The sequence below is a fragment of the Sus scrofa genome, chromosome 2 (genome assembly GCF_054392235.1).
Source record: "Sus scrofa isolate SSC_HxYL_T2T_F1_AM1 chromosome 2, Sscrofa_HxYL_maternal_Yorkshire_Landrace_v2.0, whole genome shotgun sequence".
NCBI lineage: Eukaryota > Metazoa > Chordata > Mammalia > Artiodactyla > Suidae > Sus > Sus scrofa.
In genome coordinates, this window is record NC_139384.1 from 80,989,814 (window position 1) to 81,002,210 (window position 12,397).

Genomic DNA, 12,397 nt, shown 5'->3' on the forward strand with positions numbered 1-12,397 from the left:
GTTATATCAATATATCTATACCTGTCTATATAATGTGATATATATATATATAATAAATGTGATAAATATATCACATTTATGATGTGGTGATAATATAAATATATCACATTTATTATATGTATATATATACACACACACACACATATATATCACATCTTCTTTATCCATTTATCTGTTGATGGATGCTTAGGTAACTTCCATACCTTGGAAACTGGAAATAATGCTGCTATGAACATTAGTATGTATGCATCTTCAAATTAGTGAGGGTTGATGGAGTTTGTTTCTTTTTTGTTTGGTTTGGTTTGGTTTGATTATATACCCAGGAACAGAACTGCTGGGTCATATGGTAAATTTTTTTTAGGGCTTCACCTACAGCATATGGAAGGTCCCAGGATAAGGGTCGAATCAGGAGCTGCAACTGCTTGCCTATGCCACCGCCATAGCACCACCAGATATGAGCCACATCTGTGATCTACACCATAGCTAACAGTAACACCGATCCTTAACCCACTGAGCGGGGCCAGGGATCGAATCCCGTGTCTTCATGGATACTACTCAGGTTCAAACCGCTGAGCCACAATGGGAATGCCTGGTAATTCTATTTTTAGTTTTTAAAGAAGGCTCCACACTGTTTTCCATAGTGGCTGAACCAGTGGCTGCTTTTCTTATTATAAGGCTCAGTTACCTGGAATTGACAGCCTTCTATGCAGCCACGTATGAGAGCAGAGTCAATTTTTTTTTTTCATAAAAAACCTCAGAATCATGACCACATGGGTATCTGCATTGACAGGAGTGGCAGATGAGGTGGTTAAATCAGAGACAAATCAAGGTTTGTTGCCAGTAATGTATGAAATCAGAGATGTAATTATTTGGTAAAATTCTGGCTGTTTCTATAAATATTTAAGAAGAAAGTGGAGGAGTTCCCATCGTGGCGCAGTGGTTAACGAATCCGACTAGGAACTATGAGGTTGCGGGTTCGATCCCTGCCCTTGCTCAGTGGGTTAACGATCCAGCGTTGCCGTGAACTGTGGTGTAGGTCGCAGACGCAGCTCGGATCCCGCGTTGCCGTGGCTCTGGCGTAGGCTGGCAGCTACAGCTCCGATTCGACCCCTAGCCTGGGAACCTCCATATGCCGCAGGAGCGGCCCAAGAGATGGCAAAAAGACCAAAAAATAAAGGCATTAGTTTAAAAAATAAATAAATAAAAATTAAAAAAAAAAAGAAGAAGAAAGTGGAAACATAACCCTCATATCCCACACTCGGATGTTTAGGTAATATCAATAAACTGGGGATGGGAAAGAGATCTAGAGATATAATCAAAGGTGAGATATCCTTTCTTCTTCTAAGAGGAATTATCCACCAATAGCCATTAATCATATGCAAAATCATGACCAATGACTCACTATTTTTCCTTTCAGACACCGAAATCTGTGTGTAATCTGAGTTGCAGTTCAGGATGCAGAAAAATTCCACAAGAAGGATGGTGGGTTTGCTGCTTTGTTTGTGTTTTTTGCCTAGAGAGACATATTTCCAACCACACAGGTATAAAAACTTATCATCACCTAGGATAACTCCACCTCTCACCTATTTCTCAACAAAAAAAAGAAAATTGAGGGGTTTGGCAAAGCAGTCATCAAAAACCAGTTTCTCAATTCCTGTCTTTATTCAGTCTTTCAATTGACTGGGTTTTTTGTGGTGAAATATACATAATATAAAATTATCAGTTTAATTATTCTTATGAGTACAATTCAAGGACATGAAGTACATTTCCACTGTTGTGTTACTTTCTCCACTATTCATTTCAAACTTCATCATATCTAACTTAATCTCTGCTACCATTAAACAGTTCTACTTACCCCTCCCCCAAATCCCTTGAAACATAATTCTAATTTGGTGTCTATTTTAGGAATGTTATATAAGCAGAATCACGTTGTACTTGTCCTTTGGAGACTGGCTTATTTCACTTAGCATAACACCTTCAAGATTCACCCACATTGGAGCATGTGCCAAAAATTTTTCTTCCCTTTTCAGCAGAATAATATTGCATTTTATGTATGTACCACATTTGGTTTACTCATTCATCTGTCAATGGATGTTTAAGTAGTTTCCATCTTTTGGATATTGTAAATAGCAATAGTAAGACTATTGTACAAGCACCTGTTCAAGCCCATGTCTTCAATTTGTGGGCAGTATGTACCCAGATGGGAATTCCTCACTCATTTGGTAGTTACATGTTTAATATTTTTGGAAACTGCTAGACTATTTCCCACAGCAGCTACACCATTCTAAATTCACCCCCAAGAATGTACAATTGTTTCCATTTTAAGATCCTCACCAACACTTTCTAATTTGTTGTGTGAACATTACATCAGAGGGCTCAATATGCACAATGCACATACACACAATGAAAGGAAATACTTCTGTTTGCCATATATGTAAATATGGTAGAATTGGTAATTTTGAAAATAAAATGTTGAGTCTGCTTTCTCCCCAGATGCAGAGCAGTGTGTCCAGTACCCAGACCAAGAGTATCCAAACAGGGGGAGAAATCGCTGCCTCCCCAAAGTTGTGACCTTCCTGGCCTACGAGGATTCCTTGGGGATGGCACTAGTCTGCATGGCTCTGTGCTTCTGTGCCATAACAGCTGGAGTTTTGTGGGTCTTTGTGCAGCACCGAGACACCCCCATCATCAAGGCCAATAACAAGGCTCTCAGCTATGTCCTGCTCATCTCCCTCCTCCTGTGTTTCCTCTGCCCCTTACTCTTCATTGGCCGTCCCAACATAGCCACATGCACACTCAGACAAATCACATTTGCAGCTGTGTTCACTGTGGCTGTTGTCACTGTTTCCGCCAAAACTCTTACTGTCATTCTGGCATTCAAGGCCATGAAACCAGGAGGAACCATGAGGAGATTGCTAGTAACAGGAGCTTCTAACTATGTCATTCCCATCTGCTCCCTCATCCAAGTGATTATCTGTGGAGCCTGGCTTGGAACCTCTCCCCCTTTTCTTGAGATAGACACTCATTCTGAGCCCAAGAGCCTCATCATCGTGTGCATCAAGGGCTCTGTCACTGCCTTCTATTGTGTCTTGGGATACCTGGGCTCCTTAGCTCTGGGGAGTTTCTCCTTGGCTTTCCTGGCCAGGAACCTGCCTGACACCTTCAATGAAGCCAAGTTCCTGACCTTCAGCATGCTGGTGTTCTGCACTGTCTGGGTCACTTTCTTCCCGGTCTACCACAGCACCAAGGGCAAGGTCATGGTGGCCGCAGAGATCTTCTCTATCTTGGCCTCCAGTGCTGGGCTACTGGGCAGCATCTTTGCCCCAAAGTGCTACATTATTTTTATATGACCTGAGAAGAACTCTTTGAAAGGTTTAAGGAATAAAATAGATTCTAAGAGAAAGAGGCATTCAGGTTTGTCTCATAACAAGTATCACATTGGGATTTTGGACAATAAAACACTAAGATACATAATATTATAGGTGTATTCATTCAGACATTAGAAACCATCAAAACGGTTTCACCAACCTAATCCTCAGGTCAGAACCTTCTCACCTGCCCATTTGTATCTCTCACAAGCATCCTATCTTAATAAATCTATTCCTTGCCTATTGAAAAAAAAATTGCTTTATCTTTATCAAGGGATTCTCCCCTCTCATTTACTCAATGAGTGTTATTACATTTATAGTTGTACAATGATCATCACAACCCAATTTTATAGAATTTCCATCCCAAACCCCCAGCCCATCCCCCCATGCCCAACCTGTCTCCTTTGGAAACCATAAGTCCAAGTCTGTGAGTCAGTATTTGTTATGAAAAAAGTTCATTGTGTCCTTTTTTAAGATTCCACATGTAAGTGATAGCATACGATGCTGAAGTCTGTCTAACTCCACTTAGCATGATAATTTCTAGGTCCATCCATGTTGCTAAAAATGCCATTATTTCTTTCCTTTTAATGGCCGAGTAATATTCCATTGTGAATATTTTTACCACATCTTTATCCACTCCTCTGTCGATGGACATTGAGGTTGTCTCCATGTCTTGGCTATTGCATATAGTGCTGCAATGAACAATGGAGTACTTGTATCTTTTCGAGTTATGGTTTCCTCTAGATCGATGCCCAGGAGTGGGACTGCTGGATCAAATGGTAATTCTATTTTTAGTTTTCTGAGGAATCTCCATACTGTTTTCCACAGTGGATGCAGTGACTTTTATTGCTAGTAGTCTCCCTTAGGTCTCACTAAGAGATAGCGTTGACACTCCCTTTGCCTGTTCTTGCTCACTAACCTAAACACTTAAACTTCCCTAATAAAAGTCATATGTGCTAAAGCCTAAGGGCCTTAGTTCTGAGGAACAGAGTGCCTCCTGGTCCCCCACTTTCTAAATGTAAAAGAGTCTTAAGTATTTTGTTATACCAAGCCATTCCTCTTCCAGGACTCTCTGTTGCCCTGCAGCACTGGACACAGCAGTTCTAGTTCTGTGAAAAATGTCCTTGGTAATTTGATAGGGATTGCACTGAATCTGTAGGTTGCCTTGGGCAGTACAGTCATTATAATACTGATTCTTCCAATTCAAGAGCATGGTGTGTCTTTCCATCTGTTTGTATCATCTTTGATTTCTTTCATCAGTGTCTTATAGGTTTCAGAATACAGGTTTTTTTCTCTATTTAGGTAGGTTTATTCCTAAATATTTTATTCTTTTTGATGTGATAGTAAGTGGGATTGTTTCCCTAATTTCTCTTTCTGCTCTTTCATTGTTAGTATATAGAAATGCCATCGATTTCTGTGCATTAATTTTGTATCCTGCGACTTTGCCAAATTCATTAATGAGCTCTAACCATTTTCTGGTAGTGTCTTTAGGATTCTCTAGGTATAGTATCAAGTCATCTGCAAATAGTGCTAGTTTTACTTCATCCTTTCCAATTTGGATTCCTTTTATTTCTTTTTCTTCTCTGATTGTCATGGCTAGGACTTCCAAAACTATGTTGAATAGTAGCGGCAAGAGCAGACATCCTTGTCTTGTTCCTGATCTCAGCAGGAATTCTTTTAGCTTTTCACCATTGAGAATGATGTTAGCTCTGGGTTTGTCATATATGGCCTCTATTATGTTGAAGTTGGTTCCTTCTATGCCCACTTTCTGAAAGGTTTCTATATAACATGGGTGTTGGATTTTGTCAAAGGCTTTTTCTGTATCTATTGTGTATCTATTGAAAGGTTTTTATTCTTCAGTTTGTTTAGGTGGTGTATCACACTGATGGATTTGTGGATATTTTAGAAACCTTGCATCCCTGGGATAAATCTCACTTGATCATGATGTACAATCCTTTTAATGTATTGTTGGATTCAGTTTGCTGGTATTTTGTTGAGGATCTTTGCACCTATGTTCACCAGTGAAACTGGCCTGTAATTTTCTTTTTTGTGGTATCTTTGGTTTTGGCAACAGGGTGATGGTGGCCTCATAGAATGGGTTTGGAAGTGTTGCTTCCTCTTTTTTTGGAACAGTTTCAGAAAGATAGGTGCTAGCTCATTTCTAAATGTTTGATAGAATTCGCCTGTGAAGCCATCTGGTCCTGGACTTTTGTTTGTTGGAAGTTTTTTAATCACAGTTTCAATTTCAGTACTTGCGATTGGTCCTTCATTTTTCTATTTCATCTTGCTTTAGTCTTGGAAGATTGTACTTTTAGAAGAATTTGTCCATTTCTTCTAGGTTGTCCATTTTATTGGCATATAGTTGCATGTAGTAGTCTCTTATGACCCTTTGTATTTCTGTGATGTCTGTTGGGACTTCTTTTTCATTTCTAATTTTATTGATTTGAGTCCTCTCTCTTTTTTTCTTGATAAGTCTGGCTAAGGGTTTATCAATTTTGTTGATCTTTTCAAAGAACCAGCTTTTTGTTTCATTGATCTTTTCTACGGTTTTCTTCATTTCTATTTCATTGATTTCTGCTCTGATCTTTATGATTTCTTTCTTTCTGCTAACTTTAGGTCTTGTCTCTTCTCATCTCTCCAGTTGCTTTAGATGTAAAGTTAGCTTGTTTATTTGAGCTTTTTCCTGTTTCCTGAAGTAGGCTTGTATTGCTATAAACTTCCTCTTAGATCAGCTTTTGCTGCATCCTATAGGTTTTGGATTGTTATCTTTGTTGTCATTTGCTTCTAGGTATTTTTTAATTTCCTATTTGACTTCTTCAGTGATCCATTGATTGTTCAGTAGCATGTTGTTTAGTCTCTACGTGTTTTTGTTTTTTGTAGTTTTTTTGTTGTTGTTGATTTCCAGTCATATATCATTGTGGTCAGAAAAGATGCTTGATATGATTTCAATTTTCTTAAAGTTAATGAGGCTTGATTTGTGGCCCAGAATGTGATCAATCATAAAGAATGTTCTGTGTGCACTTGAGAAGAATGTGTATTCTGCTGCTTTTGGGTAGAATGTCCTATAAATATCTATTAAGTCCGTCTGGTCTAGTGCTTCAATTTAGGGCCTGCATTTCCTTGTTGATTTTCTGTCTGGATGATCTGTCCATTGCTATAAGTCGGGTGTTAAAGTCCCCACTATTCTTGTGTCAATTTCTCCTTTCAAGGTTGTTAGCAGTTGCTTTATATATTGAGGTGATCCTATGTTGAGTGCATATCTATTTACAATTGTTACATCTTCTTCTTGGATTGATCTGTTGATCATTATGTAATGTCCTTGTCTCTTATAGTATTCTTTATTTTAATGTCTATTTTGTCTGATAAGAGTATTGCTACTCCAGCCTTCTTTTTTTTTTGTCTTTTGTCTTTTGTTGTTGTTGTTGTTGCTATTTCTTGGGCCGCTGCTGTGGCATATGGAGGTTCCCAGGCTAGGGGTCGAATCGGAGCTGTAGCCACCAGCCTACGCCAGAGCCACAGCAACATGGGATCCGAGCCGCGTCTGCAACCTACACCACAGCTCACGGCAACGCCGGATCGTTAACCCACTGAGCAAGAGGCAGGGACCGAACCCGCAACCTCATGGTTCCTAGTCGGATTCGTTAACCACTGCGCCGCAATGGGAACTCCAACTCCAGCCTTCTTTTGATTCCCATTTACATGGAATACTTTCTTCCAACCTCTCACTTTCAATCTGTATGTATCCCTAGAAGTGAAGTGGGTCTCTTGAAGACAACGTATATATGGATCTTGTTTTTGTATCCATTCAGCCAGTCTATGTCTTTTGGGTGGGGCGTTTAGTCCATTTACATTTAAGGTAATTATTGATATGTATGCTTTTATTGTCATTTTATTAACTGTTTGGGATTTGGTTTTGTTGCCTTTTTTCTTCCCTTCTTCTCTTGTTCTCTCCTCTTGTGGTTTGATGACAATCTTTAGTGTTGTATTTGAGTTGATTTTTCTTCTTTGTGTATCAGTTATAGATTTTTGGTTTGCAGTTACCCTGAAGTTTTTATATATGAGTCTATATATATATACAAGATTGTTTTAAGTTGTTGGTCTCTTAATTGCAAGTACAGCTCCAGTGTCCTGCATCTGTACTCTCCTCTTCTCACGATTTCTGATTTTGGTAGCATAATTGAGTGTGGATGATTTCCTATCTTTACTGTATATATGCCTTTACTGGTGAGCCTTTCCATTTGTGGTATTTTTGTTTCTAGTTGTGGCCTTTTCCTTTCCGCCTAGAGAAGTTCCTTTTCTATTTGTTGTAAAGCTGGTTTAGTGTTGCTGAATTCTCTTAGCTTTTGCTTGCCTGTAAACCTTTTGATTTCTCCTTCAGTTCTGAATGAGAGCCTTGCTGGGCAAAGTAATCTTGGTTGGACGTTTTTTCCTTTCATCACTTTAAGTATATCATGCCACTCCCTTCTGGCATGCAGAGTTTCTGCGGAAAAATCCACCAATAACCTTATTGGGGTCCCCCTGTATGTTATTTGTTTCTTTTCCCTGACTGCTTTCAATGTTTTCTCTTTGTCTTTAATTTTGGCTGGTTTGATTAATATGTGTCTTGGGTGTTCCTCCTTGCATTTATTTTATACAGTACTCATTGTGCTTCTTGGATTTGAGTGAGTGGTTCCTTTCCCATGTTAAGAATTTTTTGGCTATTATCTCTTCGAATATTTTTTCTGTCCCTTTCTCTCTCTCTTCTCCTTCTGGCACCCCTATAATATGGATGTTAGTGCATTTAACATTGTCCCAGATTTCTCTTAGACCATCTTCATTTCTTTTCAATCTTTTTTGTTCTGCATCAGTGTTTTTCACTATTCTGTCCTTCACCTCACTTATTCATTCTTCGGCTTCATGTATTCTCCTGTTAGTTGCTCCTAATGGATTTTTAATTTCAGTTACTGTATTTTGCACCTCTGCTTGCTTAAGTTTTAAATCTTGTATTTCTTTGTTCAGTGTTTGCTGTAAATTATCAATCTTTGCCTCACAGTTTATTTCCAATGTCTTGCATCATCTCCAACATCATCAGTCTAAAGTCTTTCTCAGAGGCTGATAATCTCCACATCACTTAGCTGTTTTTCTGGTGTTTTTTCTTGCTCCCTTATCTGGGTTATAGTTCTCTGCCTTTTCATTTTTATAGGTTTTTGGTGTGGTGTCCTTTAGTGTGGTGACAATAGAGTTTAGCCTCTCTTACTTCTGGTGTCTGTTCCCCTCATGGCTGAAGTTGGTGGGGGGGTTTGCTGTAGGCTTCTTGATGGGAGGGACTGGTGCTTGCCCACTGGTAGGTGAGGCTGATTCCTATCCCTCTGGTGGGTGGGGCTTTGTCTCTGGGTTAGATTAGAGGTGGCTCTGCGCCTGGAGGGCCTTTAGGCAGCCTATTTACTGATGGGTGGGGCTGTGATTTCATCAGGATTATTGTTTGCCCTCGGGCTTCTCAGAGCTGATGGGTGGAGCCAGATTTTCCCAAAATGGCCACCTCTAGAGGAACACACACTGATGAATATCCTGAGAGCTTTGCCTCCAATGTCCTTCCCCTACAACAAGCCACAGTCACCCCCTATTTTCCCAGGAGATCCTTCAAGAACTTCAGTCAGGTCTGACCCAGATTCCTATTCCAAAGCCTCCACTTTGCCCTGGGACCCAGTGCACATGAAAGCCTGTGTGCACCTTTTAAAAATGGGGTCTCCATTTCCCCCCAGTCCCGTGGAGCTCCTGCACACAAGCCCCATTGGCCTTCAGTGCCAGATCCCCAGGTGTGGGGACCTGACGTGGGATTCAGAACTCTCACTCATGGAGGTGAGTCTCTGTGATACTGTTACTTTGCAGTCTGTGGGCTGCCCACCTGGCAGGAATGGAGTTGCTTATATCATGTAATTGCCCCTCCTACCTCTTGATGTGGCCTCCTCTTTGTCTTCTGGAGTAGGATATCTTTTTGAAAGTTTCCAGTTCATTTGGTTGAAGGTTGTTCAGCATTTAGCTGTAATTTTGTTGTTTTTACAACAAAAACTGGAGACAAGGTGAGCTCCAGTCCTCCTATTCTGCCATCTTAATCCCCCCCCCCATTTTAAAAGTGTCTGTGTACAACTACACTCAGTCATTAAGACTCTCAGAGAGGTGTTCTATCTCATATTAATGGCTGTCCTCAGAGCTTCTGCTAGTGAATCTAGCCAATTCTTCCATCATTAAGTATATAGTAAGTACATCCTTATTCCTTCACCCATTCCTGTATTCAGAAAGTTCATTTTATTAGTAAAAATATTTCAGACCACCCATTATTGTAGCCTATCTATTTTGCTTCATCAACTGACAGCATAAAGATTCATATTTGGGTAAAATTTGAAAGTATACATGCTTTTTACATTTGCTAATACAACTCTTACAGAGATTTAAATTTAAAATAGAAATTTATGTTAAAAGTGAATTTTTTAAAAAAATTTCTGAATGCAGAAGATAGCCAACTTTTAATAATTAAAATATATTTTTCTCTTCTTTTCACATCATCATTTATCCCTTACTTGAAAGGTCAACATTATCAACTACTAGGCCTCCACAGAAACATGGGATTCTTTGTGGAGCCTCCCTATTAATACTGAATTTGTTGAGTTTTATCTCCCAAGAATGAACTTTTTTTTTTTTTTTTTTTTTTTTTTTTTTTTTTGTCTTTTGTCTGTTGTTGTTGTTGCTATTTCTTGGGCCGCTCCCGCGGCATATGGAGGTTCCCAGGCTAGGGGTTGAATCGGAGCTGTAGCCACCGGCCTACGCCAGAGCCACAGCAACGTGGGATCCGAGCCGCGTCTGCAACCTACACCACAGGTCACGGCAACGCCGGATCGTTAACCCACTGAGCAAGGGCAGGGACCGAACCCACAACCTCATGGTTCCTAGTCGGATTCGTTAACCACTGCGCCACGACGGGAACTCCCCAAGAATGAACTTTTGATAATGTTGTGGTATATTACTTTCTTCCATAACCTCTCATGTTTTTCCCCAATAAAAGTTCTTATTTATCTTTGAAAAAATTCCCTTCTTCATGAGTTTGAGAATCAACATCTCTACTTTCTAAAAATTATATTATGGTTTGGACTTTATTACCTGAGTCATATACACTGGATGAAAATGTGTCTGTTACACACTTTTAAGAATCTATAAAGGTGGTATTTCTCTATTTAACCAGAAATTTTATTTATTCTCAAAGCTTTATCATATTTTTTTCATTTTCACTATTATATTTGTTTTAGAATTCATTGATATGTCAATTATAACCTTCCTTCCAATTGCTCAGATTTTATTTGGCTATCCTCTTTTATAGTTCTTGAGGAAGGAGCTCAGAGTACTGATTTCAGACATTTCTTTTCTTCATCTTCTTCCCACTAGCCACAGCCTGCAGGGGCTTGATGTGGGATCTCAGTTCCCAGACCAAGAATCAAACCTGGGCTATATCAGTGAAAGTGCCAGATCCTAACCAATAGGTCACCAAGGAACTAGACATTTCTTCTATTCAAATGTAAGCATATACTGCAATAAATTTCCCTCTCAGCACCTTTTGATTTGCATTCCTTAAATTCATACATGTTGCATTTTCAGATTCATTACTTTTTTTTTCTTTTTAGGGCTGTACCTGTGGCATATGGATGTTCCCAGGCTAGGGGTGGAATCAGAGCTATAGCTGCCAGCCTATGCCACAGCCACAGCAACACAGGATCTGAGACACATCTGCAACCTACACCAAAGCTCATGGCAATGCCAGATCTTTAACCCACTGAGAGAGGCCAGGGATCAAAACTGCAACCTCATGGTTCCTAGCTGGATTTGTTTCCACTGAGCCACAATGGGAAGTCCACAGATTCATCACCTTTTATCAACTTTTAAAATTTCCCCTGAAATTTTCTGTTTTTACCATGGGTTACTTATATGTCGTGATTAATTTCCAATTATGTAGAGATTTTTTGTTATCTTTCCATTGATTTAAGTGTTTCCATTATGCTCAGAGAACTAACTCTGTATAATTTCAATTCATCTTTCTTTAGTTTTGTGTGTGTATGACTCAGAATATGTTCTATTTTGATAGACAGAAATGCACATTCTGCTCTTGCTGAATAGAGTGTTTTATAATATCTAAATGTGTTCCATATGTGCCAATTTGATACTGATTTTTGACAGTTGTTCAGGCCTTTTATATTCCTGCTGACTTTTTTTTGTTTTTAGTAGTACTATCAGTTGTTGAAGTTGGGTATTGAAGTCTTCAGTTACACTATTGCAATCCTCTAATTTTTCTGTCTTTTTAGGGCCACAACCTCTGATTTTTTTTTTTTTTTTGGTCTTTTTAGGGCTGCAACCACACCATATGTAAGTTCCCAGGTTAGGGGTCCAATTGGAGCTGTAGCTACTAGCCTACACCACAGCACAGCAACACAGGATCTGTGCCATGTCTGTGAACTACACCACAGCTCATAGCAATGCCAGATCCTTAACCCAGTGAGTAAAGCCATGGATCAAACCTGCATCCTCACAGATACTAGTCAGGTTCATTACTGCTGAGTCATGATGGAAACTCCCTCATCTATTTTTTCATTTCAGTTATAGCTGTTGTTGTTTTTTAATTTGGTTGATCTTTTTTATTCCCAGCCTCATTTCTGGAATAGGCTGTCCTTGTTTCATTGCATATTCTTGACTCCTTTATCAAATATCAGGTGATTGTATGTTCATGGTTTTATTTCTGGGCTCTCTATTCTCTTTCACTGGACTATATATCAGTTTTCACATCAGTTCCATAATGTTTTGACTACTACTGCATAAATACATAAAGACAAAATACATAAAGCAAATATTAACATATAGCCTAAATAAACTATTAAGAGACAAAAGGAAGAAACTGACAGTAACACAGTAGAGTAGGGAAATTAAATACTCCAATAACATCAACGGACTTGCCATCCAGACAAAAATTCATAAGAGGACATTGGCCTTAAACAGCACATTTTATCAAA

The 12,397-nt window shown here is 39.2% G+C and overlaps 1 pseudogene; it reads left to right on the plus strand.

Annotated features, from left to right (window-relative positions):
* The first annotated feature begins 1,290 nt into the window (after window positions 1-1,290).
* Window positions 1,291-3,482, plus strand: LOC100518538 (vomeronasal type-2 receptor 116-like; annotated as a pseudogene).
* Window positions 3,483-12,397: the final 8,915 nt, after the last annotated feature.